This window comes from Hemiscyllium ocellatum, chromosome 46 (assembly GCF_020745735.1).
Source record: "Hemiscyllium ocellatum isolate sHemOce1 chromosome 46, sHemOce1.pat.X.cur, whole genome shotgun sequence".
In the NCBI taxonomy this organism is placed as follows: domain Eukaryota; kingdom Metazoa; phylum Chordata; class Chondrichthyes; order Orectolobiformes; family Hemiscylliidae; genus Hemiscyllium; species Hemiscyllium ocellatum.
This window is the reverse complement of record NC_083446.1, coordinates 25,386,141-25,399,651: the sequence shown is the minus strand read 5'-3', so window position 1 is coordinate 25,399,651 and position 13,511 is coordinate 25,386,141.

Genomic DNA, 13,511 nt, shown 5'->3' with positions numbered 1-13,511 from the left:
TTAGGAACAAGTCAGGCTCGTTTCTTTAATCTGTTAAAACAACACATGTATGATCCAGAGCAATGTTACTCAAACTATGATGAAAGAAGAATGGCAACGTGTTTGGGTATTGTAAATATATAATAAATATTTCCCTTTCTAAAAACACCGACACACACACACACACACACACACACACACACACACACACACACACACACACACACACACACACACACACACACACACACACACACACACACACACACACACACACACAATCTCTGCAATTTTAACTGAAAGAACCTTGTCTGGATATTAGTGTAACTCATGACAAAAGCAAAAATTGAGAGATTGTCCGAAACGTTATTCCGCTTCTGAAGATACTCACACAGCTGCTAGCAATGGGATTTCATCCGGGGAGAATTGGATTTGGCTGAATTCCCTTTGCTTTAGGTAGTGAGTAGATTCCAATGAATTCTGGTCAGGGATCACCCAAAGGGTAGCACGGTGGTTAACACTGCTGGCTCACAGCACCAGGGACTTGGGGTCGATTCCAGCCTTAGGTGGCTGTCTGTGTGGAGTTGGCACATTCTCCCTTTGTCTGTGTGAGTTGCTAATGGGTGATCCAGGTTCCTACTACAAATTGTGAAGGTTAGGTGGATTGGTCATGTTAAATTGTCTTCTGTAATGTTCAGGGATTTCTAGGTTACCTGCAATAGTTAGGGGAATGGGTTGGGAAGGTTGGTATGGATCTGTTGGACCGAAGGGCCTGTTTCAACACTGCAGTGATTCTATAAAAAATAAGATTGGTAATGATGACTTTAGAGTTTTGTTTTAGCTTGCACACATTGCTGTGATGAGGAATAATGAAGGAGAGAGAGTGCAATGGGCCTTCTCGGGCAGATGACATTTTCTCCCTCTCTGAGTTGAATCACACAATAATGTCATTCTCTCCTGAACTGGACCATGTGAGATCTCCTTATACATAGTCCAAACTATGTCTCCATCACATTCCCTGTTCCATATCGGTGCATCATTGCTGCTGTCATACACAGAGCCATACCCTGAGCAGAAAATGGTCTCGGTCGATTTGAAATATGTTTGCATGGCCCTGTGTCATTAAAAAATAAAATGTTTTATTTATTCAGAATATCTGTGTTAAACTGAATGCATTTTTTACAGAAATATAGAATTTGCTGGAAAAGCTCGGCAGGTCTGTCAGCATCCAGATGCCTTTTACATGATGTAGTTGTACTAGCCTCCATCACTTCCTCTGGCAGCTCATTCCATACACACACCACCCTCTGTGTGAAAAGGTGCCCCTAAGGCCTCTTCAAAACCTTTCCCCTCTCACTTTCCACCAATGTCCTCTAGTTTTGGACGCCCCTAACCTGGGGAAAAACCTTGACTACAAACCCTATCCATGACCGTTCTGATTTTATAAACCTTTCCTGCTGCGAAATGTGACTTCAATCAACGCGAATGGCTGTACTTTCAGTCACCCTGGCCGTAAATTCTGAAATACAACACTGACACCTCTTCCTTCTCCATCAAGTCACAATTCTAAAACCAGTTTAATCAGTTTGTTCAGAAATATTAGGAGACACTTCTGTGGGATTTACACCAAGACATTTGTGCCCAGAGGTAGGGACACGAGCACAACTCGGCAATACCCATAAAGCTGTAACATTATTCTCCTGTGTGTTTGTTCATCAGCTTGTTATGACATGCTGTGACATACCTCTGCAAAAGGCAGGACTTAAAACCAGGCCTTCTAGTCCAGAGCTAGGAACACTACCACACAAGTTCAGGAAATGGAATCAAATCCAGAGCTCTGGCTCAGAGACAGGGACACTACCCACTACACTACTATACCCAGATTTTGGGTCACATTTTAAGGGGCAGCATTCAGCTCGGTGTGGATTGAATATAATCAGATTACTATTATTGAACAACAAAAAACACTTTGTATTCTTAAACAAATGCAAGATATTTGTCTCAACTGTAGGATATTGAGTGTACATGCTATACTATCGAAATTAACTATGAACATCTTTAATCGCTATTATCTGTAGTCTGCAATATTAAGGAAAGAAATCCTGCAGACACACTCTGCACAATGAAGGGTCTCAAATAGATATTTGATACTGAACACCAGAGACAAAGGAAGGGCTTAATTTCTGGTCCCAAAACACCGATCACTGTTACCCAACTCTAACATGCGAAAGCCTTTTCCCTAAAACCATGAAATGATACCAGGCCGCTGATTACTGTCCAACCTCTCCTCCCCACTGACTGTGTCTGCAATCTGTCCCTCCTCCCACTAACCACACAAGGCAAACCAAGCTCAGGGTCTTTGTGAAAATCAAGGCCGGAATGTGCAGGCATCCTGGAGAGGGGGAGGAGAGTTTAAAATTGAAGGGGGAGGATGAGGTGACAGTAATATCACACACTGGGCTGAGGGGTGGCAGATGGAGTTTAGTTTGGATTAATGTGAGGTATAGAATTTGGTAATTCAAACAACAGCAGGATCTATACAATTAAAAGTAGGGTATTTGGCATTGTAGAACAGAAATGAATTCCATCAAGTATAATTCTTTAAAATTTGCATCTCATATAGATAGTGTGGTTCAGGAGGTGCTTCGCACACTTGTCTTCATAGATCAGACCTTTGAGCATCGGGAATTGGGATGTCATGTTGTGGTTGTACAGGATATTGGTGAGACATTTTCTGGAATACTGTGTCCAGTCTGGTCATCCTGCCGGCTCATTCCATAGGCACACCACCTTCTGTGTGAAAAAGCTGCCCCTTAAGCTCACCTTAAGACTATGTCCTCTAGTTTTGGACTCCTGGTATCCTTAGCAAATACATTGACTATTCTCTTTGATATCATTGACCTTGATTTTATTAAGCTGGAGAGGGTTCAGAAGAGATTAACCTGGATGTTGCTGGAAAAGGAGGGATTGAGCTATAAGGAGAGGCTGAATAGGCTGGGACATTTTTCACTGGAGAGAATGAGATGGAGGAGTAACTTTACAGACGTTTATAAAATAATAAGGAGTATAGATAAGCTGGAGGGCTGATGTCTTTTCCCTAGAGTCGGGGATTCAAAACAGAGGGATATTTTAAGTTGCGATGAAAAAGATTTACTAAAGTCAGGAGAGATAATTATTTTAGACAGAATCTGGCTTGTGTGTGGAATACACTTCCAGAGGAACTGGTGAAAACAGGGACAGTTAGAACGTTTAAAGGACATTTAGATCAGTACATGGATAAGACATCAGTTTGGATAGTGCTGTGAGCAGCTGCCCTCTCCCTCCCCCTCTCTCTGAATGAATCCCTGTTGGTTTTCACCGTCTGCCAATGCCTGTGCAGTGGCGTGTGGAGACAAGCAGAGGGTGGCATTGCATCACTTTAAGCACCACAGAGACTTCCAGACCAGCCCCACACAGAGACATACAGATACACACACAGCAATTGTTAGGACACGGCGTGGATCCCATCTGGTAACTTAAACTAAACATAAAGAAATGCTCAATTCGCCTCGTAAACTGTTAAAATATGAGTGACAGAGAAATCCCAAATTCCACTGATTAAATAAAAACAACAATTTATTTTTTTAACTCGGAAAGTGAACATATTACACCAACTATTCACAACTCTGGGACCCTGTTTCTCTTAACTGCTTATAACCCGACTCCAGCTCTACAGCGATATACTGTGTCTGGGTCTGCCATCCTCTCCTATCACAGGTACTTGTAAGCTCCCCGTTCAGAGCAACATTCACTCTCTCTTAAAGGTACAGTACACACTTTCAACTTCATCACATTATACCCTGATGAATATAGATAAGTGGAACCTATCCGGATTTCTCTTGCTCTGTGGTTTGTCAATATTTCATCTACTCTGTCTCGTATGTGTCAGGACTTTTGTTGCTCCATTGACGGCACGTCATTATTCGACTCTGTCATGGGAATATATCAGTGTTTCACTTGCTCACACTCCTGTGTGTGGGACAGGATTTCAGTTGTTTCTTGGGAGCTGTGACACTATGGCAATCTCAATGTTTGTAAATGGTACCAAACCTGCAAGAATTGTAAAGTCTATGGAGGACAGTGTGGAACTCCTAACACGCCAGTGATACATTGGTGTAGTGTTCAGGTGTAAGGCAGATGGGGATCAGTGCAGAGCAGTGTGATGTGATGTACTGTGGTAGAAAGGACATTGAAAGGCAGTTTAATACAGGCCGTACCATTATATTGTGGGTGCACGAGCAGAGAGTGCGGGGTGTATATGAGCACAGGTTATTGGAAATGTCAGGACAAATGGGGAGAGCAGTAACTATCACAGATTAGTTTCAGTATCTGAGCTGTTTACAGGGGGAGGTGTAGGAGGGGGTCTCGGTGCTCCCTTCCTGGGAGGTGGTGGTGACGATGAGTTGTGAGCCCACCCTCCTGCCCCCCCGAGACCGTGGGGATTCCATTTGTTCCAGCTCGACACAGAAGGGAGATGGCATCAGGGCCACAGCTTCCTAGTTGTGCCGTAGGGAAACGCAGCTGCTAGTGGGTTTAAAGTGAGAATTGCCCTTCACTGAACATTGTTCCTTACTCGGTCGGTGGGACGTGGATGTTTCAGAATCTCCATACGAGGCGTCCCCGTCCTCTCCAGATCGTACCAGGGTCCTCCCCACATGGTGGGGGGACGAGGAGGAGGGAACGGATATCGTTCACTCCACCACCCGGCTTGGTCCTTCACTGTCCTATTCCAGGCTGTTTCTCCTGGAATGGGAAAAAGGGATGGACGGAGGGTGGGGGTGTGTGGCCCAGTTGTTAGTGCTGGTGTAGCTGGGGGATAGGGTCATGGTGAGGGGTCCGGAGGGAGTCAGTCCACAGTGTTGTATCCATGCAATGTTATTAGTGGAGGGGGGGGGGTAAAGTGGAGAGTGGGGGGGGTGGGTGGGGGGAGAGAGAGGGAAGGTGCTGCATGCAGCCGTGAGAGTGGTGGACCATTAGCCTTGTTTGGGTGTCGGTGCCATAACAGATATACAGCAAGTGCGAGGGAGCAGAGAGAATGCAGTGACCCTTATCCTGACAGAGCGGGGAAGGTTATTGATGCTTGTCCTGTATTGCTGGACATTTCTTCATATCGCAGATACTGCACTGAGCTGGGTGGGGAGCTCAGACCATGCTCAGTGGGTCTGGTGTATGGCGTCATCTGGGAAGAGAATGGTCCCTGTCTGTACTTGCCCACCCATCAGGACCTCCATGCCCCTGTCGACAAACCATGGTGTAATTGCCCCTTATCTGCCATGCTGAGGGTAAACTGTACAGGGCAGGTCCAAGCTGAGAAAGCTCAACCGTGCGCCCACTGGCTTCTTAAAGATGGCACCACGGAATATCCAGGGGCACGCGGGCGATGGTGAGTACCTCCAGCCATGATGGGTGGGAGAATCGGGTTGGTACTGAATGGGAAGGAGACCATGGGGTGGGGTGGGTAGCTAATGAGATGAGTTCAATACGATAGCACCAGGAAACTAGCTCAGCCTCGTGCGGATAATCCCTCTGTCACACTCAATGCAAATCAAACTAAGATAAATTATTGTTAGAATCTGACCAATGAGTCATAGGTTCTGTTGAAACTAATTCCAGTTATAAAGGCGCAGAAAAAATGCTCATCTGACCTCACACCAATCTCCCTTTTTCCCATCTTTCCTGGGAAGACTGGTTCATGTTCCAGGATGCGATCGAAGTGTCTACATTTCAGCATTCTGAAACCTGGGAACACATCCTTCCATGTCACTGTCTCTCAGTCTCCCCCTCTCTGTCTATACCCCAAACCTCTCCCATGTGGTGACATTTAAACTGATTCTCCCACCATCTTTCTCAGACAGTGATGTTCACACCCACAGTACCCCCTTGTCAGTGCACAATATAGATATGGAGCTGCAAATGGGTGGGAGCTGCACATCGTGTTATTTCCAGCATGGGCTGCAAGTTTCCCCACACTGGGCAGGATCTAACACAGTGTTACTGTGCAATGCACTGGGGTGGGGTACACAGTCCTACATGCTGGGAGGGTAACTGCTCCTGGGTTACAGATCAATGCACTGGGGTGGGGTACACTGTCCTACATGCTGGGAAGGTAACTGCTCCTGGGTTACAGATCAATGCACTGGGGTGGTGTACACAGTCTTACATGCTGGGAGGGTAACTGCTCCTAGGTTACAGATCAATGCACTGGGGTTGGGGTACACAGTCCTACATGCTGAGAGGGTAACTGCTCTTGGGTTACAGATCAATGCACTGGGGTGGTGTACACAGTCGTACATGCTGGGAGGGTAACTGCTCCTGGTTTACAGATTAATTCACGGGTGATCACTGCACGGGTCACTGTGCTGGTCAGACTGTCTTGTAGAGGTTTATAGGTAATGCCATGATGTGGGATGTTCAGCTCCCCGTGCTGGATGGATATTCGTTCCTAGTTCACACATTCGTGCTCTGCTGTGGTTTGCACAGCTCCCCGTGCTGGACAGATGTTTAGTCTGGGTTTATATATCAATGCACAGGTGTGGTTGCACTGCTTCCCATGCTGAATACTTGCTGGAGGAGCACAGCAAGCCAGGCAGCATCAGGAGGTGTAGAATTTGATGTTTCAGGTGTAGCCCTCCTTCAGCACTCTTGCAGAAGGGTTACACCCGAAACGTCGAATTCTCCACCTCCTGATGCTGCCTGGATTGCTCTATTCTCCCAACTTCCTACCTGTCCACTTTGGATTCCAGCATCTATCGCAGCTTTCCATCGTACACAGATGTCTAGCCTGCATTTGAAGTTAAGTGCTCTGATATGATCTGTGCAGTGTTCCGCTCTGGACAGATTGCTCGGTTGTACTGAGCAGTGCAATGGATGAATCTGGACAGATTGCTGAGTTGTACACTGGCTTGGTCTACACTGTGTTCCACTGTGAACATATATCTCCTCTGGGTTGATGGTGTCTGGGCTGGTTCTGTGAGGTGGAATGAGAATGTGGTATATCGAACTATTTCAGCTGATCTGGCAATGCCTTTAGTTCCCATTCCTGTGATTGTACCCTCCGTCTCTCATCCCATTAATGATACAGTGTGTCCTGGCACAGTATATCATGTTGGTGGGGTGGATGGGGGGGAAAGGTGATGGACAGGTCAAGGGGTTCCCCGGAACGTTCTGTCCCCGACATTCTATAACTGACATTCCCCGGAACGTTCTGTCCCCGACATTGTATAACTGACATTCCCCAGAACGTTCTGTCCCCGACATTGTATAACTGACATTCCCCAGAACGTTCTGTCCCCGACATTCTATAACTGACATTCCCCGGAACGTCCTGTCCCCGACATTGTATAACTGACATTCCCCAGAACGTTCTGTCCCCGACATTGTATAACTGACATTCCCCAGAACGTTCTGTCCCTGACAGTTAAAGGGGTGAATACGTTTTCCCTGCGTTTACATTTCTTCACGACACAGGATCGACCACAATTTAGACCAAAATACAGGAATTCCCAAACTCTGTTTGTCTTCAGGAAACTGGGAGAGAATCCTTCAGGACAGCAACGTTCCCACCCTCCGTATTAGGAACTGGGAAGTAGTGACCTGTGACTACTCTTGAGTGATCGAGTGTGTGGGAATGTTCTAGAAACCATCTGTCCTTATGGATGTGTCTCTGTGTGTTTGGGGAGGGATGGGTTCTTGTGGTTTGTGTCACATTTTTGTCAGTAATTCCGACCTTCCCATTTGTTATTCCAGCTCCAATTATTTTAATAAATCCCTGAGTACAGGGACACATATGAAAATCTCATTGGGTCACCGATCACACGGGTCCCTTTGCCTCCAGGCTGATGGATAATGGGTTTGTTTTCCTTCCTCACAGTTAACGTAGTGACCATCTACGTCCTGCTTTATAAAGATTGTGGATTGTCTCCATGTGTCAGACGTTACCTGGGGGCCATGGCAGCGGCGGATCTCCTGGTCATTATCCTCGACCTGATCCTGAGACACATTCCCATTGTTTATCGGGACCAGTTTTATTTCCTGAGGGAGTCCGTCCCCGTGTGTAATATCCACGCCGTCCTGCTTTATGCAGCCACTGACTGCTCTGTCTGGTTCACCGTCACTTTCACCTTTTATCGGTTTCTGGCCATTTGTTACCAGAAGCTGAAAAGTAAATATTGCAGTGAGAAAACGGCGGCTGTGGTTCTGGGAGCAGTGACTGTGCTGAGCTGTTTAAAGAACATTTTCTGGTATTTTATGCTCACGGCTCAGTATTTGCTGGGGAACGCCCCCTGGTTTTGTTTTGTTAGAGGCGGTGTTCAATTCTCCAGTGTCTGGGGCACAATCGAGTTCCTCCACCACATTCTAACCCCGTGTGTCCCATTTCTCCTGATTCTGCTGCTCAATGTTCTCACCGTCAGACACATTTTAGTGACCAGCAGAGCCCGCAGGAGACTCCGCGCTCACACCAATGGGGACGCTCAGTCTGACACTGAAATGAGAACCGAAAAAAATCCATCATTTTACTGTTTGTGATCTCGGCCAATTTCATCCTGTTATGGTCAACGTTCATGCTGTATTCTATATGGTTCCGGATGTCGCAGATTGGGTATCGGTCTGTGTATTTCCATCCCTTTGTGAAGGAATTGGGCTTCATGCTGCAGCTCCTCAGTTGCTGCACAAACACCGCGATTTATGCCGTGACCCAGACTAAGTTCAGGCAGCAGCTGAAGGATGTGCTGAAATATCCCTTCACCCAAATCCATCCATCCATCAAATTCCCTCATTAATCACACCATCCGGGGTTTTCTCATTTCAGTTTAGTGTTTCAGTGATGGAGCAGCCTGTCGCTATGGTAACAGACTGAGGGGAGCGCTGGTTTGTCCAAGCTTATCCCACAGGGAGGTGACAGGGAAACATTTCAATGTTTCTCACAACTCAGGGACCAGTGAGAAAAGGCACCATCCCACTGACTGTATCATCACTTCCATTTGTAACCAATAAAAATGTTGATTAAAACGTGCCGAGCAGCAGAGTGACCAATGTTGTTGTGTGTCTTTGTGTTGGAGAAGCTGAGCTGGAGAGAGACAGACTCATTCCCAAGTCCTGATCCTCAGGGAAGGGGAGGGCACCGCGCCCTGAGCTCAGGAGCTGAGGTTAACTGCCTCTGTCCCTCCACTGCAGCCTGGCCTCCCCATTACCTCTCCCCTACTCTTTCTCCTCAATTCTCTCTCTCTCCGTCATCATCTCTCCTCTTCACACTCCCTCGTTTCCCCTCTCGCACACAATCCCCCCAAACCCGGTTTCTCCACCTGCCCACATCTTTCCTATCCCCTCACCCTCACTCTCTCTGTCCTGCTGTCTCTGTCTCCCTCCAGCAGTTCAATCTCTACCCCATTTTCCCCTCCTCCTACCTCCCACATCTCACCACCCACCACACGCAGCCTCACGACCAACCAACCCCGCACCCCCCAGACTCTGGGTCAGAGGAAGAGGGAAGGACCAGGGACACAAAATGTGTCTGAGACAGGGGGAGGGAGGGAAAGAGGGAGAGAGATTCAGTCAGAGAGAAACGGAGGAAGGTGGGGGAGAGAGAGAGACACTGATTGAGGGGGGTCAAGAGTGAGAGATGGTGGAGGGAAAGTGAAGGAGAGGGGGAAGAGAGAGAGGGGGCAAGGGAGAGACAGGGTGACATAGGGGAGGGCGAGAGATGGGACGGAGGTAGGGGAGGGAATGTCAAGAGGGAGGGAGAGGGCGAACGAGGGGATGGGAGCGTGAGGGGGAGGAAAAGGGAGGGACAGGGCGAGAGATAGGAGGGAGGGAGGGGAGGGAGAGAGAGGGGAGAGGTTGCGAGAGGGAGGATGAAACAGAGGAGTGAGGGAGTGGAGAGCAAGAGAGAGGAGCACGAGAGGGAGGGAGAGTGGGAGAGGGAGGAGTGAGAGGGGGAGGGCGAGAGCAAGGAGGATGATAGAGGAGATGGCAAGAGAGGGGAGACCGAGAGAGAGAGAGAGGGAAAGGAGGGGAGGGTGAGATGGGGGGGAGGGCGAGAAAAGGGGGAGGATGTGAGAGGGGGAGGGCGAGAGACGGGGAGGGCGAGAGAGCGCAGTGCACGAGAGGGGAGAGGAAGGTGAAGGCGAGAGGGAGGGAGAGAGTGAAAGAGGGGAGGGCGAGAGAGGGAGGAGAGGGAGGTGTGGGCAAGAGGGAGGGCGAGGGCGAGAGGGAGGGAGAGGGCGAGATAGGGGGTGCGAAAGAGGAGGAGGGTGAGAGAAGGGATGGGGAGAGAGGCGATGGCGAAAGAGGGGAGGGAGGGGTTGGCGAGAGAGGGGAGGGCGTGAGAGCGGGGAGGGAGAGAGAGTAGGGCGAGAGAGGGGAGGGAGAGAGCGAGGAGGGTGAGAGGGGGAGGGACAGAGAGAGGAGGGTGAGAGAGGGGAGGGGAGGGTGCGAGGAAGGGAGAGGGCGAGAGAGGATAGGGTGAGAGAGGGGCTGGGCGAGAAAGGGGAAGGAGGGAGGGGAGGGCGTGAGGGAGGGTGAGGGCATGAGAGGGAAGGGAGGGAATGGAAGGTGAGAGAGGGGTGAGGGTGAGAGAGGGGAAACTGAGAGGTGGGAGGGCGAGAAAGGGGAGGGCGAGAGGGAAGGAGAGGGCGAGAGGGTGGGAGGGGGGTGACGGGAGGTACGGAGGGGAGGGCGCGACAGGGTAGGGAGGGAGGGGAGGGTGAGACAAGGGTGAGGGTGAGAGAGAGGAGGACAAGAGAGGGGAGGGAATTAAGGGCGAGAGATAGAAGTGCAAGAGAGGGGAGGGCAAGAGAGAGGAGAGAGGCAGAGGAGAGCAAGAGAGGGGATGGAAGAGAGGGCGAGAAGAATGGAGAGGGTGAGAGAGGAGGGCGAGAGAGGGGAGGAAGGGAGGGGAGGGCAAGAGAGGGGAGAGCTTGAAGGAGGGAGAGGGAGTTAGAGGGAAGGGAGGGAAGGAGAGGGCGAGAGAGGAGAGGGGTGAAGAGGAGGGCGAAAGAGGGGAGGGAAGAGAGGGCGAGAGGAATGGAGAGGGCTAGAGAGGAGAGCGAGAGAGGGGGGGAGGGAGGGGGAGGGGGGGGTGAGAGAGGGGAAGGAGGTAGGAGAGGCTGAGAGGGAGGGAGAGGGAGAGAGAGGGGAGGGAGGGAGAGGAGGGCGAGAGGAAGGGAGAGGGTGAGTGAGCCGATGGGAGAGGGGGGAGTGCAAGGGAGGAGGAGAGGGAGGGGAAGGCAAGATGGATGGAGGTGAGGGAGGATGGAGAGGGCGAGAGGAAGGGAGAGGGTGAGTGAGCCGATGGGAGAGAGGGGGAGCGCAAGGGACGAGGAGAGGGAGGGGAAGGCAAGATGGATGGAGGTGAGGGAGGATGGAGGGCGAGAGGAATGGAGAGGGTGAGTGAGCCGATGGGAGAGAGGGGGAGCACATGGGAGGAGGAGAGGGAGGGGAAGGCAAGATGAATGGAGGTGAGGGAGGATGGGGAGGGCGAGAGAGGGGGAGAGGAAGGGGAGGGGACAGTCAGAGAGGGGAAGGAGGGAGGGGAGGCGAGAGGGAGGGAGAGGGTGAGACAGGGAAGGGAGGGAGTGTAGGGCAAGAGAAAGAGAGAGGGTGAGAGAGTGGATGGGAGGGGGGAGTGCGAGTGAGGGGGGCAAGAGAGGGGAGGGTGAGAGAGGGGGAGAGGGAGGGGAGAGTGAGAGAGGGGAGGACGAGAAGGAGACAAAAAGAAGGGGACAGAGAGAGGGTGGACAGGGAGTGGGGGATAAAGATAGAGGGGACAGAGAGAGGGGATAAAGAGAGGGGGGATAGAGAGAGGGGTCAAAAAGAGGGTACAGAGAGAGGGGAACAGAGAGAGTGGGGACAGAGAGAGGGGGCTAAAGAGGGGGGACAGAGAGAGGGGGGACAGAGAGAGAGGGACAGAGTGAGGGGACAGAGAGAGGGGGAAAGAGAGAGGTGGACAGAGATAGGGCGGACAGAGAGAGGGGGACAGAGGGAGGGGAAGAGAGAAAGGGGGACACAGAAAGGGGACACAGAGAGGGGGACAGAGAGACGGGGACAGAGAGAGGGGAACAGAGGGAAGGAGGCAAAGAGAGGGGAAGAGTGAGAGCGGGACAGAGATGCGGGGATAGAGTGAGAGAAACAGAGAGAGAGTAGGGACAGAGAGAGGTCGACAGAGAGAGGGTGCAGACAGGAGGGACAGAGCGAGGGTGGACAGAGAGGGGGAACGGAGAGAGGGGGCACAGAGTGAGGGGGACAAAGAGAGGGGGCCAGAGAGAAGGGGACAGAAAGAGGGAAACAAGAGGGGGGAGTCAGAGAGAGGGGAGCCGTGGAGAGGGGTACAGAGAGTGGGGGCACAGAGTGAGGGGGACAGAGAGAGAGAGAGACAGAGAGAGGGCGGACAGAGAGAGGGGGACAGAGGGAGGGGAACAGAGAGAGGGGGACAGAGAGAGGGGAAGAGAGGAAAGGAGACAGAGAGAGGGGAAGAGAGGGCGGGACAGGGATACGGGGATAGAGTGAGAGGAACAGAGAGAGGAGGGACAGAGAGAGGTCGACAGAGAGAGGGGGGCAGAGAGAGGTCAACAGAGAGAGGGGGGCAGTCAGGGGAACAGAGCGAGGTGGAAAGAGAGAGAGGGACAGAGAGAGGACGGACAGAGAAAGCAGGAATAGAGAGAGTGGAACAGAGAGAAGGGAACAGAGAGAAGGAAGCAGAGAGTATGGGACAGAGAGAACAGGATAGAGTGAGGGGAACAGAGAGAAGGGGACAGAGAGAGGGCGGACAGAGAGAGAGCGGACAGAGAGAGGGGAACAGAGAAAGTGGAACAGACGGAGGGGGGACAGAGAGATGGGGACAGAGGGAGGTGGACAGAGGGAGGGGACAGAGAGAGGGGAGACAGAGGAAGGGGACACAGAGAGGGCGGACTGAGAGAGGGTACAGAGAAAGTGGAACAGATGGAGGGGGACAGAGAGATGGGGACAGAGGGAGGTGGACAGAGGGAGGGGGGCAGAGAGAGAGAGGAGGCAGAGAGAGTGGGGACAGAGAGAGTGGGGACAGAGAGGGGACAGAAAGAGGGGAACAGAGAGAGGGGAACAGACAGAGCGGGACAGAGATATGGGGATAGAGTGAGAGGAACATAGAGAAGGGGAGAGAGAGAGGGCAGACAGAGAGGGGGCAGAGGGAGGTGTGGGACATAGAAAGGGGGACAGACAGGGGGGACAGAGCGAGGGTGGATAGAAGACGGGGGACAAGGAGGATGGACAGAGTGAGGATGGAACAGAGAGAGGGGCAGAGAGGGGGGACAGAGAGGTTGATGACAGACAGAGGAGGACAGACTTAGGGGGACAGAGACGTGAGGACAGTGGGGGGGGCAGAGAGCTGGGGGACAGAGAGAGGGGGATAAAGAGAGGGGGACAGAGAGCGGGGTATAAAGAGAGAGGACAGAGAGAGGGAGCAGAGAGAGGGGAACAGAGAGCGGGGGTACAGAGAGAGTGGGGACAGAGAGAGGGGG